Here is a 21,246-nt window from a genome sequence, read left to right as displayed (position 1 = left end):
AACGAGCATATCTCGGCCGCGAGGCGAGGCTGCAGCTATAGCGGCAATGAGCTTGAGCGCGGGGTAATGCATGAGTGGGGTGGCTGTGTGAGTGTGGACAGAAGCGGCGTCTGGCAAGGTGTGCTAGTGCGAAGGCAAGCGGGGGAGCGACAAACAAGGCATCGACTTGCTCAAAACGGCCATGGCGATAGCACGGCAACAACAGCTCGGACACAACGGGATCGGTGACTACATGCATGCAAAGAAGCGGCAAAGGAGGGGATTCGACGCGGCTCACCGAGGGGTTGCGGAAGGTGAGCTCGGTTGGGTGCGAGGAGGCCGATCCGAGGCGTGGCGAGGATCTGATCGGGTGATGGTGCTCGGACCATGAAGCAGAGGAAGCAAGGGAGGCGACCGGGCACTGGACTTGGCGATCCGACTCAGGGAGGTCATGCGAAGGGTCAATCCGGAGGAAGAAGAAGGCCACCATGATGTGGACGACACCGGGCTCGAGCTTGGCATGGCTCGACCGGCCATGGCGACGGTGACGGCAGGGAGGCGCGTTGGGGAGGCTCCCGCCCAACTAACTGCAGGGATCGGTCGAGGAGGGTGACGGGGTGCAGGACGACATGTCGAAGACGAGCTTGAGGCCCTCCGGTCGCGAGAACGACGACGGCCATCGACGGTTTATCTCTCTGCTCTCGGTGGTGCTCTCTGATCTTGAAGAAGAAGGAAAAATAGAGGGGAGGAAGAGAGATGGCAGTGCGAGGAGGGAAAAAGGAGGGAGAAGGAAACCCTAGGGCCAGGCCTGGGGCGGCTTTATAGAGGGGCACGCGGGCGAGGGCGCCGCGGTGGCCATGTGCCCCATCCTTTTACTGTGAGAGAGAGAGAGAGCTGCAGGAGGAGGAAGAAAAGGTGAGGAATGAGGGGATGACAGGTGGGGTCGCCTAGGTGATCCTGTAGAATTTACCGGCGAGAGGGAGAGAAGGGGCACGCTGGTGCTGGCTGGGCTCTAGGAAGGAGGAGGCCCAAATGCAGCGCCCCAGCTAAGGCCCTTTTCCTTTTAAACAAACTCTCTGGCTAAAATCAAACCAAAGATGCAAAAGAGAAAAGGCCATGGAGTTTGAGAAGAATTAGACTAAGAACAAAATATCCCTGGACGTCAGGAATTATGCAGCATTTGAATAAAATGCTCTGGCAATTTTTTAGAGACTGCAAATTCCAAACAAGCTTGAAAATAATTCAAGCTTGAATAAATCCTTAGCCCAACCAAAACACTTCCAAAAGACTTGAAAACTGGAGGAGGTGGTCTTGGCATGGTGTAGGGAATAAAGAAATATAGTGAACATTAATCTGGAGCAGAAAATGTCACTAGAGAAATAATTGAAAGAAAGGGAAAATGAGAAGTTTGGATGGGATAGAAACTTGGGTGAACTTGATGAATTGTTGCTGGTATGCGCAATGAACAAAAAGATGAGGTGGAGATAAGAATAAGAGGGGTTCACACAAGAACACACGACAACACTTACATATGCAAAACAAGGCATGGTGATCATGGTGCAATGCAATATAATATAAGATGAACATGATGCAAGAAGCAAAAAGACAAGGCACTCAACATGATCATGGCATAAACATATAAGAATGAAATACGCAAAACAATTATGACAATAAAACAAACATAATAAACACACGGCAACAATTAAAATAAATGGAAGGGCAACTGACGCGTCAGACTCGGGGCGTCACAACACTCCACCACTACGAGAGGATCTCGTCCCGAGATCTAGAATGGCACCAGAGGGAAAACGGAAGAGAAAGAGAAGAGGTAAAACTAAGTTGCTTCTTTGACAATTGAGTGAGACCAAAGAACCTTGAGAGGTTAAATAAATACGAGAAAAGAATACAATGGAGATGAACAAAATTGAAAACACACCGATAGAAACGAGGAACAAAGAAGAACAAATTCGTACAGCACTCCGTTTGAAAAGACATGCAAGACTTGATAAGACGGAAAGAACTTGAACAAAGGGGCACAACTCTCCGGTTAAATGTATAAGCAAGAAAGGAACAAGGTCCTGGCAAGAACAAGAGGAAATGTTGAAGATAGCACCATCATAATGCCTCCGGAACAAAAGAAAGAATGGAATGGGGTGAACGAAGGAAAACAAGATCTCGAGGTAGCACGCTTACAACAAAGGCTAGAACGGAGTTGTTGGAAAACCAACAACGAAAAGAATAATCTTGATATGGTCTTATGAAATACATCTCAAGATTATGAGGTGACAATCTGCCACTCATGGGAAAGAATTGTATTTATTTGAACAAGGAGACGAGAAAGTATTTCCCCGGGAGGATAAAGAAGAGCTTGGATCATTTATGAGCACCATTATAGCAACAATCCTTAGGGAAGGCTTTAGGTGAAATATAACCCAAGATAACTCCAAAGACGAGATTGGTGGATCTAAAATATCTCATTCTTGACAACATGTGAATCATGAAAAATGAACTCAGATTATCAAAAATGACATAATACCATCTCCAAAGATACGGAAGAAAGAATTGCACTTCGGATAGCAAGATGAGAATGCTTGAGCTCCTTAGAAAAGAATCTCGATGGACACTTCGAGTAGGAATATAAAACCTTGATGAACCATCATGTAGAACCTTGATGAAGTACTCCGGTAAACAAAAGATAACGAAAAGAGAGAGAAGTTGACAATACAAGGAGAATCCTTGTAATAATTTAGATGTATCTCTGTGATGATATAATTGCGAGAGCTTGGAACTCCGGAAGAAAGATAAGATGAACAATTCGGATCAAGAATTTGGATGCACCTCCGGAATAAGGAATTAACCATATAGGTGAATCAAGAATAAGAATTACATTATGCTTATCCTTCACCAGTTAAATTGATGACAATCAACGGATTTGGCACACTACTTATTCTCGTAGCAAAGATTAAGAGAGATATCGATAACTTGATAAGGACTTGATGGAACCGCCAGTGGGATTTGGAACAACGAATGAATTGATATGATAAACAAGGAAGAGAAATCTTGAACGAACCACCGTTAGAATTAAAATGACCAAAGGAAAGATAGAGGAACACCGGGAAGAATTATGAAATGAACAAGGATACTTGAGAGGATTTAGATACATGAGAACGAAGAGATCACGAGCCGATTAAAGATCACTTGAACGAAGCACCGGTAAAATTTGGAGAATGATAGCTGAAAGCTGAGAATGAATAATCCCGGAATGATGGACTTCGGAGAATCAAACTGAAAAGACTCCTGAATTACTCCGGATGGGTGAAAATCTCACAAACGAAAACAATTATGAGAGGATGGCAGAAAATGGGGCAATATTTAAAAGAAACTCTTCTTCGGTCTCCAACTGCAGAGAATGACGATGAGGAACACCATCATGAATTGTTGAGGCACTCCGAATGAAAATTATAAAGGTTGAACCAACAATTAAATAATTTGACAGATCTTGGAGAAAAACATTTGACTGATGTCAATTCATTCTTACGTCAAACTGTGAAATGAATTTGAGACTAACTCCGGGAGAATAAGAAGAGTCAGGTAAGATCCTGGGAAAAGACCTGTGGGTTAGGGCCCACTCAAAATTAACACCGTTGAACGATTTAAAAGAGAGGTTGCACCGGTTGAATTAAATGGCTTGAATGAGATAACAACCTCGAAATAGGTTGAACTGATCTTGAATGAAAAGACGAGCCTTCTAAGATATCTTGAGCACTCCGGGACAATAGGATATCAAGAGGTGAACGATTAAGAATAGCGCCGGCATGAGAAAGCCTTGAAATGAGGAAAGGAATATGATCAACAAAGCTTGAATTGAATCCACCGGAGAAGAAAAAGAATGGAGAATATTGAACTAGTAGAGCATCATCATGAGAACCACCGGGTAAGAACATTGACGGAAAGGAATGGAGAGACTTCATAACCAATAAGATGGATACTTGATTGAGAATTCTGAGTCCTTGAAGAAGAGGGGTGGGTGGGTGGGAAAAAACAAAGGCAGCTTGGGACGAATGAAACAAACAACGTCGAGAAGAAATGAGTTGATCTTGCGGATGTTGAAAAAGATCGGATCCTCTTGAAGAGAGAACACGCCGGTTGAAAAGGATTAACAAGACAATCTCGATAAACGAGAAGGATTAGTATTCACATCGGAGTATGAAAATACCATTTGGGGAAGGTATGGAATCAACATTTGACTTCGAAGCAACTCGAATACCACACCTTAAAACCAAAACAAAGGATTGGCTTGAAGAATAAGCCGGAACAAACATATGATAGAGATTTCGTCTGAAGTTTTCGTGGTGGGGCCTACACGGGCTCGATCGTACAGCACCATCATGTACAAGGCAGTGCACATGACATATGAAGCGTCCCCGAGTCGGCATAGCCAAGGACTCTTTAAGACACAACGAGACCACTGTAAAACTGACCGTGAATAGGCGGACCACTAGATGTCGAACCCCAATTTCAAATCATACATCTGTCGGAAAGATATCCTAAGAGCTACTTGAATTCCCACATATAAACTCCCGAAATTTTCCGGTTATGCAATCAGGTGTTGGGGATACAGGAGAAGCATAATATCTCACCCAAAACTAGCAAATCCTACATCCAGCTGTATCCATCCTTCAACACATTACCAAGAAACCTTCGGAAATCATCTACCTCAACCTTCGAAAAGCATCCGTTATACGAGTTATGGCAATACTCCCGAACTCCCGCCCCAGTACTGGGTGGCGTCGAGGTTATCTCACCAACGAACTGCATAAAAGAGATTTTCGATGTCGGCGTACTAAACTCAGGTATTCTAGAACTGCAACGATAAAATTATGACGACAACACCTCAGAGCTCAACTCCCCGGGACACTTCCACAAAACCCCTGACAGGAGGCACCAAGACAATGTTCTCATCATAAAACCATCGGAACGATTCCAAGATAGCCGCGTGATCCTAAATTTTTTTAGTGAAATTTGAGAAGAGAAGAGTCAAAACTCTAGGTCAGGATGCCTTACCAAAGCGATGAGGAGACTGGGAAGTAAAAAGAATTCCTAAACTCTCCGATATATAATTCCTAAATGACTCAAAACATTTTTCTAGACTCAACAACGGCTGCTAAAAACGATCAAGCAATGGGGCTCCTAAGGTCGGGGAAGGCTCTGATTACCAACTTGTAACGCCCTCGATGCGGCTATATCTCCCACGTGTCGAAGCACGACTTAGAGGCATAACCGCATTGAAAGCAATGTCGCAAGTGAGGTAATCTTCACACAACCCAAGTAGTACAATAGGGGAAAAAGATACATAGTTGGCTTACAATCGCCACTTCACACAATTACATGAATAAAGCATTACATCATCCAAATACACTCAAGGTCCGACTACGGAACCAAAATAAGAGAAGAACCCCAAATGCGACAAAGGTCCCCGATCGACCCAACTGGTCTCCACTACTGACCAACTAGAACAAAACAACACAAAGGACAAGATCTTCATCGAGCTCCTCTTGAGCTTGGTTGCGTCATCTGCACGGACTCATCGGCACCTGCAAGCTGGTTTTGGAAGTATCTGTGAGCCACAGGGACTCAGCAATCTCGCACCCTCGCGATCAAGACTATTTAAGCTTATGGGTAAGGTAAAGGTATGAGGTGGAGCTGCAGCAAGCGACTAGCATATATGGTGGCTAACATACGCAAATGAGAGCGAGAAGAGAAGGCAAAGCACGGTCGATAAAAGTATGATCAAGAAGTGATCCTATAGCAACCTACGTCAAGCATAACTCCAACAACCGTGTTCACTTCCTGGACTCCGCCGGAAAGAGACCATCACGGTTACACACGCGGTTGATGCATTTTAATTAAGTTAAGGTTCAAGTTATCTACAACCGGAGATTAACAAATTCCCATCTGCCCATAACCGCGGGCACGACTTTTGAAAGTTCAAAACCCTGCAGGGGTGTCCCAACTTAGCCCATCACAAGCTCTCACGGTCAACGAAGGAATAGACCTCCTCCCGAGACATTCCGATCAGACTCGGCATCCCGGTTCTACAAGACATTTCGACAGGGTAAAACTAAACCAGCAACACCGCCCGAATGTGCCGACAAATCCCGATAGGAGCTGCACATATCTCTTTCTCAGGGCACACCGGATCGTCCAAACTTCCGGTAGGCCAGCCCAGAGTTGCCCCTGGTGGCCACCGGCGGCTGACAAGTTGGACCAACACTCAGAGGAGCACTGGCCGGGGGGGGGGGTAAATAATGATGACCCTCAGGAGCGCGACTCCCAAGGGAAAAGAAAAGGCTAGGTGGCAAATGGTAAAACCAATGTTGGGCATTGCTGGAAGAGCTTTACTTAAGGCGAACTGTCAAGGGGTTCCCATAATAGTCCAACCGCGTGAGGAACGCAAAATCCGGGAACATAACACCGATATGACGGAAAACTAGGGCGGCAAGAGTGGAACAGAACACCAGGCATAAGGCCGAGCCTTCCACCCTTTACCAAGTATATAGATGCATTAAGTTAATAATATATATAGTGATATCCCAACAAGTAAGCATGTTCCATAAAGGAACGACATCTCCATATTCCAACAAGGAACAAACTTCAATCTTCACCTGCAACTAACAACGCTATAAGAGGGGCTGAGCAAAGCGGTAACATAGCCAATCAACGGTTTGCTAGGACAAGGTGGGTTAGAGGCTTGGTTCAACAATATGGGTGGCATGATAAGCAAGTGGTAGGTATCGCAGCATAGGCATAGCAAAAGAGCGAGCAACTAAGCAAGCAAAGATAGAAGTGATTTTGAGGGTATGATCATCTTGCCTGAAATCCCACAAGGAAGAAGAACAAGTCCATGAAGAAGACAAACGGACGTAGACGAACGGTTCCTCACAAGCACGACGTTACCGGAACCAACCCGAAGAAGCAAACACCGGAAAGAAGCACACAACAAAGTAAACAACCACCACATAGACACGGCATGATGCGCAAACAAGTATAATGCATGTACGGTTTAAAGAGGGCATGGCATGGCAAAGTGCAACAACCAAAACTACAAATTAAGTGGAGCTCAATATGCAACGAGTTGCATATTGACGGAGCACCACATCAATTATTTAGTTCGATCTTGTTTATGTACCCAACAATATTAAATGTTGTTAAACATGGCAAGAGGGTGAAGTAAAAGAAAACTACCCATCTAGTCAAGTTTAAATGAGGCCGGAAGCAACGAACAACATTTCCGGAAACTCCTCATCAGCATACTTTGGTTATGGTACTGTTCTGCCCTAAACCATATTTTATAGTTGTTAAACATGCAAAGTGATGCCACCATGTTAAACTAGGCATTTTTCTACCCCATTTACATATAAAGTTTGTTCAAATCCGATCTACGGTTATTTAGTTATGAAATAAATCATTTTAGCATGGCATAGGGGCAAATTTAAACAAACATCATTTTAAACATTTTAAACATCGACGCAAGTTGCATATTATTAAACTAGATGAAATTCTAAGAAAGTTTCATATATAATTTATGTAATTTGGATGCATGCATATTTAGTTATTAGCAATTCAAAATGATGGCATTCCTGTAATTATGCATGCACTGGAAAAATACTAAAACCAGAGAAGGAATAAAAAACATACGTGGGCCAGATTGAAACACAGTGCAGCGGCCCACTAGGAGATTTGGCCTGGCGGTTGAGTGTGCAAAAAAAAGAAAACAGAGCTAAAATGGGGCCAACTGGGAGTCGATCCCTTGACCTCCTGCATAGAGGAGCAAAGCGCTGACCAACTGGCCTAACTGGGTGCTTTGGTTACTAGAGGGCCATAGATCCTTTTGAACAGGCAAACGCCCGGCCTTGGAAACACCGCGAACGCGCAGCAACTTGCCGGCGATGACGACAAGCAAAGTGGCGGCTGTGGGTGCAGCAGAACACCAGTGGGGGTGCGGGTTTGGATGCAGGTGCGGAGGGTGCAAGTGGAGCAGCTGCTGGAGTGAAGGTGCGTGTGTGCGTGGGTGCAGCAGGGGCTCGATAACGAGCATATCTCGGCTGCGCGGCGAGGCTGCAGCTATAGCGGCGATGAGCTTGAGCGCGGGGCAATGCATGAGTGGGGCGGCTGTGTGAGTGTGGACAGAAGCAGCGTCTGGCAAGGTGTGCTAGTGCAAAGGCAAGCGGGGGAGCGACAAACAAGGCATCGACTTGCTCAAAACGGCCATGGCGATAGCACGGCAACAACAGCTCGGACACAACGGGATCGGTGACTACATGCATGCAAAGAAGCGGCAAAGGAGGGGATTCGACGCGGCTCACCGAGGGGTTGCGGAAGGTGAGCTCGGTTGGGTGCGAGGAGGCCGATCCGAGGCGTGGCGAGGATCTGATCGGGTGATGGTGCTCGGACCATGAAGCAGAGGAAGCAGGGGGGCGACCGGGCACTGGACTTGGCGATCCGGCTCAGGGAGGTCGTGCGAAGGGTCGATCTGGAGGAAGAAGAAGGCCACCACGATGTGGACGACACCGGGCTCGAGCTCGGCTTGGCTCGACCGGCCATGGTGACGGTGACGGCAGGGAGGCGCGTTGGGGAGGCTCCCGCCCAACTAACTGCGGGGATCGGTCGAGGAGGGTGACGGGGTGGAGGACGACATGTCGAAGACGAGCTTGAGGCCCTCCGGCCACGAGAACGACGAAGGCCATCGACGGTTTATCTCTCTGCTCTCGGTGGTGCTCTCTGATCTTGAAGAAGAAGGAAAAGGCAGAGGGGAGGAAGAGAGATGGCGGCGCGAGGAGGGAAAAAGGAGGGAGAAGGAAACCCTAGGGCGAGGCCCGGGGCGTCTTTATAGAGGGGCACGCGGGCGAGGGCGCCGCGGTGGCCATGTGCCCCATCCTTTTACTGTGAGAGAGAGAGATGCGGGAGGAGGAAGAAAAGGTGAGGAATGAGGGGATGACAGGTGGGGTCGCCTAGGTGATCCAGTAGAATTTACCGGCGAGAGGGAGAGAAGGGGCACGCTGGTGCTGGCTGGGCTCTAGGAAGGAGGAGGCCCAAATGCAGCGCCCCGGCTAAGGCCCTTTTCCTTTTAAACAAACTCTCTGGCTAAAATCAAACCAAAGATGCAAAAGAGAAAAAGCCATGGAGTTTGAGAAGAATTAGACTAAGAACAAAATATCCCTGAACGTCAGGAATTATGCAGCATTTGAATAAAATGCTCTCGCAATTTTTTAGAGACTGCAAATTCCAAACAAGCTTGAAAATAATTCAAGCTTGAATAAATCCTTAGCCCAACCAAAACACTTCCAAAAGACTTGAAAACTGGAGGAGGTGGTCTTGGCATGGTGTAGGGAATAAAGAAATATAGTGAACATTAATCTGGAGCAGAAAATGTCACTAGAGAAATAATTGAAAGAAAGGGAAAAGGAGAAGTTTGGATGGGATAGAAACTTGGGTGAACTTGATGAATTGTTGCTGGTATGCGCAATGAACAAAAAAAATGAGGTGGCGATAAGAATAAGAGGGGTTCACACAAGAACACACGACAACACTTACATATGCAAAACAAGGCATGGTGATCATGGTGCAATGCAATATAATATAAGATGAACATGATGCAAGAAGCAAAAAGACAAGGCACTCAACATGATCATGGCATAAACATATAAGAATGAAATACGCAAAACAATTATGACAATAAAACAAACATAATAAACACACGACAACAATTAAAATAAATGGAAGGGCAACTGACGCATCAGACTCGGGGCGTCACACATGCCTCCCTGTTGTCATCTTTTAAATATTATTGAAGTAGTCATCGTCTAAATATTATTTTCTAATTTTTGTCATCATTTTAAACACGAAGCCCAGTGGGGGTATTTTCTCCGTAGTTCGCTCATTATTTTTTTCATGGCTATGCTGAGTGCAGCACTGCACTCGATTCTAAAATATTTAATGTGAAAACATATTGTATTCGGGTTGGTGCCATCGTTTTATGGAATTGTTACGAAGACATGATGTTGGATAATGTGGAAACAGATTACTGCCCACACTTGCATTGGCAACTTGCGAAACTTATAATTGCAGACAGGAATTGTTACAAAGACATGATGTTGGATAATATTTGAAGCATACTTATATATACACCATGTTGTCTTGTCTTCTTGCGCAATGCATGTCTCGAACTCTCGACTAATACAAAAAAAAATCAATAAAGATGATTTACAAGCCTATTAACAGTACATTGGTTATGATCATGCCCTTGAATGGTAGACTAACAGCAGCACTGCTCTCAAATATTCATATCTACAATATGCGGATTGCTTTTCCATCTTTGAGATGCTATTGTTGTCTTAGGACTTTCATATGAACCTCTGATTCTTTTTTACCGCTTTCTGCTTTGAGTCAGGTCATGCCAGTTCATCCAACTGTTCACGCTCAACTACGTGTTGCATTGCAATTTGCAAGTAACCTTGCTTCAACATAAGAAAATTGGGTGATGGACGTGATATCAACATGGTTATGGACTGCCGTGTATGTACATAAATATGTATTCCCTTTGGCGTCGAGCCGCCGCCACCGCGGACTAGGCCGGCGGCAGCAGCGGCAGGAGGGGATATGGGAGGGACCTGGCGGTGATAGGGTTGGGGTCCCCTGGCGTTGTCCAAGGGAGGCGACGCGAGGGGGTGAAGAGATGCAACTTGAAACATGGTAATTTATTTTACGCTCTTACGTTTTGTATTTGCACAATGGTTGATTTCCGTTTGGAATGTTCAGGTACATAAAGTTAAAGTAGTGAGCAAATCTCAAGATGTTTTAATATGGTTAATTCCTTAGATGAGAAAGCTTATACATGGAATAACTCGGTTTCTTGATCTGTACATAAAATATGTGTGATATTTGATTCAAGAGGAATACTGATTCATGAAGAATGATGTTCTGAATTATGTATGAGACAAGAATTAAGTACTATACACTTGTGTGAAATTCAAAATTTCAAGAAGGTTATCCTATATCTCTTTTTTGGGTGGGGGAGAGGTAGGGTTATCATATATATGATTATATGTGTCAGCTGAGACGTGCATTGCACGTGCAAGCTTACTAGTCTTATCTAAAGGAAGAACACTTGTAGTAGGAGTAGTATATAAGGAGAGCCCACCGGCCCAGTTCGGCTCGGTTTCCCCTTTTCCGTTTCCGAAAAGGCCTGGAACCAACGGGTGCACGTCGCGCTGGCAAAATCGGGAGCCATTTCAGCTTTAAAGCAGTGCGAGGCAAACACCGCAAAGAGCAGGCAAACAAAATTTGAAACAAGAACAAAAAAAATATTAAACATTTATCGGAACTACCGATTTTTTTTGAAAACATGAATAGTTTTTAAAAAACAAATAGTTTTCGAAACTTTTGAACAATTTTTGGAAAAGCGAACATATTTTGAAATCTAGAAATAAACTGAGCATGCAAACATTCCTTTTGAAACGGAAACATTTTCTGAAACTCTAATTCAAAATTCAGAAAGACAAACATTTTTTCAAACGCGAATATTTTTTGTATCCAGAACAAAATTTGAAAACGCGAACAACAATTTGCAAAAAAAATCAGAACTGCCCGACAAATTTTGAAACACGCACAAATTTTAAAAATGGGAAACATTTTTAAAATTTCCAAACATATGTTGACAAACTAACATGATTTTTGTTAAAGAATTTAAATGGAATAATGAAAATAAAACAAAAATAGAAATGAAAGAAACAAAAAGGAGAAAATAAAAAAATACCAAAAAAGAGTAAAAACCGGTTAAACAAATTTAACGACCGAATATTTTTCGAAGAGTTGTAAAAATTTCGAGCAAAAGCAGTTGCAACATTTTTACAAAAAAAGAACATTCTTGGAAATGAAAGAAATTTTTTGGAAAATCCCTAAAATTTATGAATTTATGATTTTTTTCTAAAAAACGACCGTTTTTTGAAATTTTAAGCGAGTTTTAAAAGCAAGACTATTTTTCGAAAATACAGAACAATTTTCGAACAAGGATTTAGTTAAAAAAGGTAAAATAACTTTGAAAAAGAAAAGGAAATAAAAAAGAAAAAAGAAAGAAGATAAAGAAACTGCAACAGAAAAACGAGAAAAAAGAAACAGAAAAACAAGTAAAAAAACCAGTTCAGGGAACCTTCTAGAAGGTTCCCACAACCGCTGGCCAATTGCGGTTGTCATTGTACGCAAAGCTGGGCCGGCCCATTCGCGTTGCTGCTGGGTGGCTCCCCTATTTTTTTCGTTTTTGTTTTTTGCAATTTTCATTTTTATTATCTGTTTTTGTTTTATCCCATATTAAAATAATTCAGGATTGAAAATTAAATTCAAAATATCGTGGATTGTCATAAAAACAGTTCTTTAATTAAAAATATATGTGATTCAAAATAATGAACATTTTTTATATTTCGGAAAATCAATGAACAAATTTTGTATTTGACAAACATTTTTTGAAAATGACGAACAAAATATGAATTTTGGTGAACATTTTTTAAATATGATGAAAAAAGTTAATTTCGATGAAATTTTTTTGAAAATGATGAACACAATTTGAATTTAATGAACATTTTTCTAAATCAGTGTAAATTTTTAAAATTTTGCTGAACATTTTTTTATTTCAATGAGAAAAAAGTTGAATTCGATGAACATTTTAAAAAAATGTTGAACACAATTTGAATTTAATACACATTTTTTTAGATCGGTGAACAAATTTTGAATTTTGGTGAATATTTTTAAAATCTGACAAACCAAAGAAGGTCAGTTCTATGAACATTTTTTGAATTCTTAAAGCTGAACATTTTTGTGTTTGTGAATTTGAAAAGATAATTTGCAAAAAAATTTTGAAAATCTAAAGCAGAAAAAGAAGGAAAAGAAAAAAGAAAAAACGAGAACACAAAAAAAAGGGGGACCTCGCGCCCCACATGGGCAGGGTCAGAAGGTTCCCACAATCGTCTTTTTTTACCGGTTTTCTATTTTTATTTTTATTATTTTATTTGATCTTTTTCGTCTTATTTTTTACTTTTCCATATTTTTAAAAAATAATTGAAATTCCAAATTTTCTTGACGATTTCCAAAAAATTTCAAAGTTAAAAACTATCACAATTTTCCCAAACACTTCACATTTTTAACTTTTATATACACTATTCATTAAAAAAACTAGGAATTCAAAAATAGTTTGCAATTTCAAGTCATTTTGAAAACAAATGTTCACCTTTTCAAAAAAAAATTAAAATTTTGTTGGAAATTCAACAAACATTACTGTATTAGAAACGTTGTTCACGGTTTTCAAAATGCTTTCACATTTTCTGAATTTTTTATTCAAATTTCTGAAGAATCACGTTTTTTTTAATATGTTCAGAATTTTTTTTTCTATACTTCTATCACAATTCAAAAACAAAATTGAATTAAAAAATTGTTCACATCTTTTTAGAATTATTGTACACATTCAGGAAAATGACAGTTTAAAAATTTGCTGAAATTTCAGAAAAATCAATGTAAAAATTGTTCACAATTTCAAAAGGCGTTCACAATTTTTGAATTTTTGTTCATGGTTTCAACCTTGTTCACACATTTAACATTTTTCCCACATTTTGAAAAAAAGGTTCATTGTTTAAAATTTTGATTGCAACTTTAGAAAAATATTCACATTTTGGAAAAAAAATGTGTTCGTGTATCAAAAAAGTGTTCACGTTTTCAAATTTTGTTCTCTTTTAAAAATTTCTTCACACTTCATGAAACATTTTGCATGTTGAAAATAAGTCACATATTCAACAGTTGTTCATGTTTCAAAAAGATCCTTTTAAAAATGTGTTCATAATTCAAAATTTGTTCCAGATTTCAAATTCGCAATTGTCAAAAAAAATATAATTTTTATAGTTTTCCCACAATATGAAAAAAATTATTCAGGGTTTTCTATTGTTCGCAATTTTCAAAAAATGTTCACATTTAAAAAATCATTCATGTTTTAGAACTTTTTTCAGTTTTCAAAATTTGCTCATAATATGTCTGGAATTCAAAAGTTGTTCGCATTTTCAAGAAATGTTCACACTTTTAGTAAATTGTTTGGAATTACGTGATTGTTGTTGCTATTTCTTATCGTCCCGCGCTACCATTTACTCACCAAACACCATCCACTTGAGTGGCTTTCCATGCACACTCGAAATCGAAAACTCCGGTGTTCGATCCTCCCTCTGGTGCCCTATTTTTGAAGGATTTTTCACATTTTAAATTGGAATGGGCCAGTCAACTTAGGCTGCTTCTGCACGAAGCTCAACTATTGGACGCACGCAGGTGTCCTTCGCTCAAGGGAGCGTGCAGTGGGCACCATAGAGAAGTGGGAGTCCGCTGTGTGGTGCGCCCGACAGCTGTCACGTGTTGCACGCTGGGCGCATCCTCAAGAGCACGTTTTTTTGTATATGTTTGTTTGGGGAGTTTTGAGTTTTGAATTTTCCAGGATTTCTTGAATTTTTTTCTTGATGAAGCACACCCTGTGAAAAAAATACAGTTATGCTTCACGTCTATGCTTCTTGAAAGTGGAAAACACCTTTGTGCATGACGATAATGCACAACTGTGCTTCTATGTGAAGCTTAGTTGTGCTTCTTGAAAAGTGAAAAACATAGTTATGCTTCTTTAGAAGTGAAATGAAAAACATAGTTATGCATCACAGTGGAGTACAACTGTGCTTTCTGAAAAGTGAAAAAGCACATCTGAGCTTCCCTGAAAAAGTGAAAAGCATAGGTATGCTTTCATTTTTTGTTGTTTTTCGTTACTTTTTTTCTTTGGATTTCAATTTTCTTCTAATTTTTATAAAGTTTGTCCAAAATCAATATTATGGAACCTAGTTTCAAAGATATCAACGTGAAAAACACAATGATGGAAACGATTTGTGATTTGGACGCACGGTCTATAAGAGATAAAACATTATGGAAAAATAAATCCACGAAGAAAAGTTCAAGAGTCCCGGGTTTGCGATTGTCGCCACGAGAGGAGGTGGGAGTAACCTCTTCAAGTGGTACCTTGTGGGCCCCACATGGCTCTGTCTGGCCTAATTTCACTTATATAAATTATCAAATATTGGGAAACCAACAGAGAGCCACCTGAAACACTTTTTTCGCCGCTGCAAGGTTCTGTTCTTCCGTGATCCCATCTGAAGGCATTTTCTAGTACTTTGCCGGAGGGGGAATCGATCATGGAGGGCTTCTACATCATCCTTGCTGCCTTCCAATGATGCATGTGTAGTTTACCATAGACATACGGGTCCATAGCTAGTAGCTAGATGACTTCTTCTCTCTCTTTGATCTTCAATACCGTGTTATCCTCGATCCTCTTGGAGTTCTATCCAATGTAATACTTTTTTGCGGTGTATTTGTTGGGACCCGATGAATTGTGGGTTTATAATCAGATTATGCATTGAAAGTAATTGAGTCTCTTCTGAACTTTATTATGCATGATTGTTATAGCTTAGTATTTCTCTCTGATCTATCTGTTTGGTTTGGCCAACTAGATTGATTTATCTTTAGTGGGAGAGGTTCAATCTTACGGTGTCCTCACCCAGTGACAGTAGGGGTTGTGAGAAACGTATTGTATTGTTTCTATTAAGGGTAAAACGATGAGGTTTATTCATATTGATTGGATTTACTTTGTCTACATCATGTCATCTTACTTAAAGCGTTACTTTGTTTGTCATGAACTTAATACCATAGATGCATGCCGGATAACGGTCGATTGGTAAAGTAATAGTAGTAGATGCAGGTAGGAGTCGGTCTACTTGTCACGGACGTGATGCCTATATATCATATCATTGCCATGAATAAGATCATAACTATGCACTTTTCTATCAATTGCCCAACAGTAATTTCTTCACCCACCGCACGCTATGTGTTCAAGAGAGAAGTCTCTAGTGAAAAAATATGGCCCCGGGGTCTACCTTTACCATATTATAAAAACCAAAAATACCTTGCTGTATTTAGTTATTTACTCTTATTTTATTTTGCAATTTATTTATCTATATATCACCATCAAAATTAATCATTGTAAGTAACAAGTTCAGGGGGAATGTCAACCCTCTTGCCCGTGTTGGGTGCAAGTATTTGCTTTTGTATGTGTAGATACTGAAGATGGGAATTTGCGTGGTTCTCTTATTGGTTTGATAACCTTGATTCTCACTGAAGGAAATACTTATCTCTATTGTACTGCTTCACCCCTCCTTTTTGGGGAAATCTCAATGCAGTTTACAAGTAGCAGGCCCCCGTGGATACAACCTATAAGTGGTCTCTGTTTTACCCCCTGCTGCAACGATCCGCTATGAAGGGAGATGAGGCATGTCACGTCACCCACCCACTTCCGCAACCACATGGTCCCCCAATAGTAATAACCTTTCGTCCAAAATTAGCATATGTTGGATGGCCGACTTCACCCAACATCAAGAAGACCATTAACATGAATATGCAAAGAGGATATTAAATCCTAATATGAACGATCTATTACACACTAGGGTTCATCCATGTCGCTGAGAACTAAGGGAACTACTCACTCATCATACCACCAAAGATGGAGAACATGAACAAAGCACACATGTAATACACAAATTAATCCTCTAGGCTTCTTGATTTTACAATATGGAAAAGGTAGATGGTGATGATGATTACAGTGGTGATACTGTTTCCTCTTGATGAAGGTGGTGGAGGCGGCGGCCTCCTCTTACCGGTTCCTCCCTCCAGATCACTCTGGCGGCCAGGGTTCCTACTTCTGGACAAGTTTTTGGGGTCTCTCAGCGTCTGATTCACAATCCGTCTTCACAGGGTGAATATAGTTGATCTGGCGGTGGCGATGGCACTCCGTTCCACCGCTCATACTGAAGGAAATATGCCCTAGAGCCAATAATAAAGTTGTTACTTATATTTCCTTATATCATGATAAATGTTTATTATTCATGCTAGAACTGTATTAACGGGAAACTTAGTACATGTGTGAATACATAGATAAACATAGTGTCACTAGTATGCCTCTACTTGACTAGCTCGTTAATCAAAGATGGTTAAATTTCCTAACCATAGACATGAGTTGTCATTTGATAACTGGGATCACATCATTAGAGAATGATGTGATTGACTTGACCCATCCATTAGCTTAGCACTATGATCGTTTAGTTTATTGCTATTGCTTTCTTCATAACTTATACATGTTCCTATGACTATGAGATCATGCAACTCCCGAATACCGGAGGAACACTTAGTGTGCTATCAAACGTCACAACGTAACTGGGTGACTATAAAGATGCTCTACAGGTGTCTCCGATGGTGTTTGTTGAGTTGGCATTGATCGAAATTAGGATTTGTCACTCCGATTGTCGGAGAGGTATCTCTGGGCCCTCTCGGTAATGCACATCACTATAAGCCTTGCAAGCAATGTGACTAATGAGTTAGTTATGAGATGATGCATTACGGAACGAGTAAAGAGACTTGCCGGTAATGATATTGAACTAGGTATTGAGATACCGACGATCGAATCTCGGGCAAGTAACATGCCGATGACAAAGGGAATAACGTATGTTGTTATGCGGTTTGACCTATAAAGATCTTCGTAGAATATGTAGGAGCCAATATGAGCATCCAGGTTCCTCTATTGGTTATTGACCGGAGAAGTGTCTCGGTCATGTCTACATAGTTCTCGAACCCGTAGGATCCGCACGCTTAACGTTCAATGACGATCGGCATAAAGATTGATATATTGGACGACTATATTCGGACACCGGAAATGTTCCGGAGAAGTTTCGGATAAAACCAGAGTGCCGGAGGGTTACCGGAACCCCCCGGGGGAACTAATGGACCTCATGGGCCTTAGTGGAGAGAGAGGGGAGGCTAGGGCAGGCCGCATGCCCCCTCCCCCTTGGGTCCGAATTGGACTAGGGAAGGGGGGCGGCGCCCCCTTTCCTTCTCCCTCTCTTCCTCTCCTTCCTCCCCCCTCTCTTCCCTTGTTGGAAACCTACTAGGAATACGATTCCTAGTAGGAATCCCACTTGGGGCGCACCGCATGAGGGCCGGCCGGTCTCCCCCTTGATCCTTTATATATGGGGGCAGGGGCACCCTAAAACACACAAGTTGATTGTTTAGCCATGTGCAGTGCCCCCCTCCATAGATTTCCACCTCGGTCATATCGTTGTAGTGCTTAGGCAAAGCCCTGCGTCGGTAACTTCATCATCACCATCATCACGCCGTCGTGCTGACGAAGCTCTCCCTCGACACTCAGCTGGATCTAGAGTTCGTGGGACGTCACCGAGCTGAACGTGTGCAGATCACGGAGGTACCGTACTTTCGGTGCTAGGATTGTTTGGATCATGAGGACGTACGACTACATCAACCGCGTTGTCATAACGCTTCTGCTTACGGTCTACGAGGGTACGTGGACAACACTCTCCCCTCTCATTGCTATGCATCATCTAGATGGATCTTGCGTGTGCGTAGGAAATTTTTGAAATTACTGCGTTCCCCAACAGTGGCATCCGAGCCAGGTCTATGCGTAGATGTTATATGCATGAGTAGAACAAAAAGGAGTTGTGGGCGTGGGTATATACATATTGCTTTCCGTCACTAGTTGATTCTTGATTCAGCGGTATTGTTGGATGAAGCGGCTCAGACCGACATTACGCGTACGCTTACGCGAGACTGGTTCTACCGACGTGCTTCGCACACAGGTGGCTAGTGGGTGTCAGTTTCTCCAACTTTAGTTGAATCGGATTCAATGAACATGATTCTTTCTGAAGATCAAAAAGCAATCACTATACCGCGTTGTGGTTTTTGATGTGTAGGTAAGAACGGTTCTTGCTAAGCCCGTAGCAGCCACGTAAAACTTGCAACAACAAAGTAGAGGACGTCTAACTTGTTTTTGCAGGGCATGTTGTGATGTGATATGGTCAAGACGTGATTATATAAATTGTTGTATGAGATGATCATGTTTTATAACACAGTTATCGGCAACTAGCAGGAGCCATATGGTTGTCGCTTTATTGTATGAAATGTAATCGCCATGTAATTGATTTACTTTATCACTAAGGGGTAGCAATAGTCATAGAAGCAATAGTTGGCGAGACGACAATGATGCTACGATGGAGATCAAGGTGTCAAGCCGGTGACAATGGTGATCATGACGGTGCTTTGGAGATGGAGATCAAAGGCACACGATGATGATGACCATATCATATCACTTATATTGATTGCATGTGATGTTTATCCTTTATGTATCTTATTTTGCTTAGTACAGTGGTAGCATTATAAGATGATCTCTCACTAAATTCCAAGGTATAAGTGTTCTCCCTGAGTATGCACCGTTGCTACAGTTCATCATGCCGAGACACCATGTGATGATCGGGTGTGATAAGCTCTATGTTCACATACAACGGGTGCGAGCCAGTTTTGCACAAGCAGAATACTTGAGTTAAACTTGAGGAGCCTAGCATATGCAGATATGGCCTCGGAACACTAAGACCGAAAGGTCGAGCGTGAATCATATATTAGATATGATCAACATAGTGATGTTCACCATTCAAAACTACTCCATCTCACGTGATGATCGGACATGGTTTAGTTGATATGGATCACGTGATCACTTAGATGATTAGAGGGATGTCTATCTAAGTGGGAGTTCTTAAGTAATATGATTAATTGAACTTTAATTTATCATGAACTTAGTCCTGATAGTTTTTGCATATCTATGTTGTAGATCAATAGCTCGCATATAGCTCCCGTGTTTTATTTTTGATATGTTCCTAGAGAAAATAAGTTGAAAGATGATAGTAGCAATGATGCGGACTGTGTCCGTGATCTAAGGATTATCCTCATTGCTGCATAGAAGAATTATGTCCTTGATGCACCGCTAGGTGACGAACCTATTGCAGGAGCAGATGCAGACATTATGAACGTTTGGCAAGCTCGGTATGATGAGTACTTGATAGTTTAGTGCGCCATGCTTTATGGCTTAGAATAGGGACTTCAAAAACGTTTTGAACGCCACAGAGCATATAAGATGTTCCAAGATTTGAAATTGGTATTTCAGACTCGTGCCTGTGTTAAGAGGTATGAGACCTCTGACAAAGTACTTTTCCTACAAGATGGAGGAGAATAGCTCAGCTAGTGAGCATGTGCTCAGAATGTCTGAGTACTACAATCACTTGAATCAAGTGGGAGTTAATCTTCCAGATAAGATAGTCATTGACAGAGTTCTCTAGTCACTATCACCAAGTTACTAGAACTTCGTGATGAACTATAATATGCAAGGGATAACGGAAACGATTCCCATGCTCTTCGCGATGCTGAAATCGGCGAAGGTAGAAATCAAGAAAAATAGCAAGTGTTGATGGTTGACAAGCACTACAAAAAAAGACACATCCGTGACATTTTGGGCCGAACAATTTTTTTCTGTCATACTTCTGACACTTCTATGACGATAATTGTGACAAAACCCGGTATCATCATAGATGTGATGGGCTCCTACTTCTATGACAAAAAAATCATGACAGAAAATGGGATTTTTGTGCTGGGCGGGCCGGAGACACAGCTGCATGACATTCTTTGGGCCGTCCATGATAGGAAAAACCGTGGTAGAAGCGAGGGCGAGGAAAATATCGGGGTGTTCCCGGTTACGGTGGGTGGTCGGGGCCGAGCGATGCATGTTTCTCTCATACACGCACGCGCGTGGGTGCGAGGCGTTGGGCTCTAACTGAACCCGAGCGAGGCGTTCGCCTACTGAACCCGAGCGATTGCACTGCAGGCTATGCGTTACTGAACCCGAGCGATCGAGCGATGGCTGTTAACTGAACCCGATCGAGCGATTCCTTCGCTACTGCTGCTAACTGAAGCCGATCGATGCTGCCTCTGTATGAACAGTGAGCGTTGCTGGGGGTTTGGATGAACAGTCCCCGGTGGGGGAGGATGAACAGGACCCCGTGGTGTTGCCTCTGGATGAACATGACCCCGATCTATCGAGCCGGTTGGGGCTGGATGAACAGGACCTCGTGGAGGGCCGGATGAACAGGACCACCCCGTGGAGGGTTGGATGAACAGTAGACGATGGAGGGTTGGATGAACAGTAGCCCATGGAGGGGTGGTTGAACAGGAGCCCGTGGAGAGGGCTGGTTGAACAGTAGCCGGTGCAGTAGCGCGCGGTGGAGGCTGGATGAACAGGAGCCCGTGGATGAACAGTGT

The sequence above is a fragment of the Triticum dicoccoides genome, chromosome 7A, assembly GCF_002162155.2.
Source record: "Triticum dicoccoides isolate Atlit2015 ecotype Zavitan chromosome 7A, WEW_v2.0, whole genome shotgun sequence".
NCBI classification, from domain to species: Eukaryota; Viridiplantae; Streptophyta; class Magnoliopsida; order Poales; family Poaceae; genus Triticum; species Triticum dicoccoides.
The sequence above is the reverse complement of the archived record's forward strand: the minus strand, read 5'-3'. Positions refer to the sequence as shown.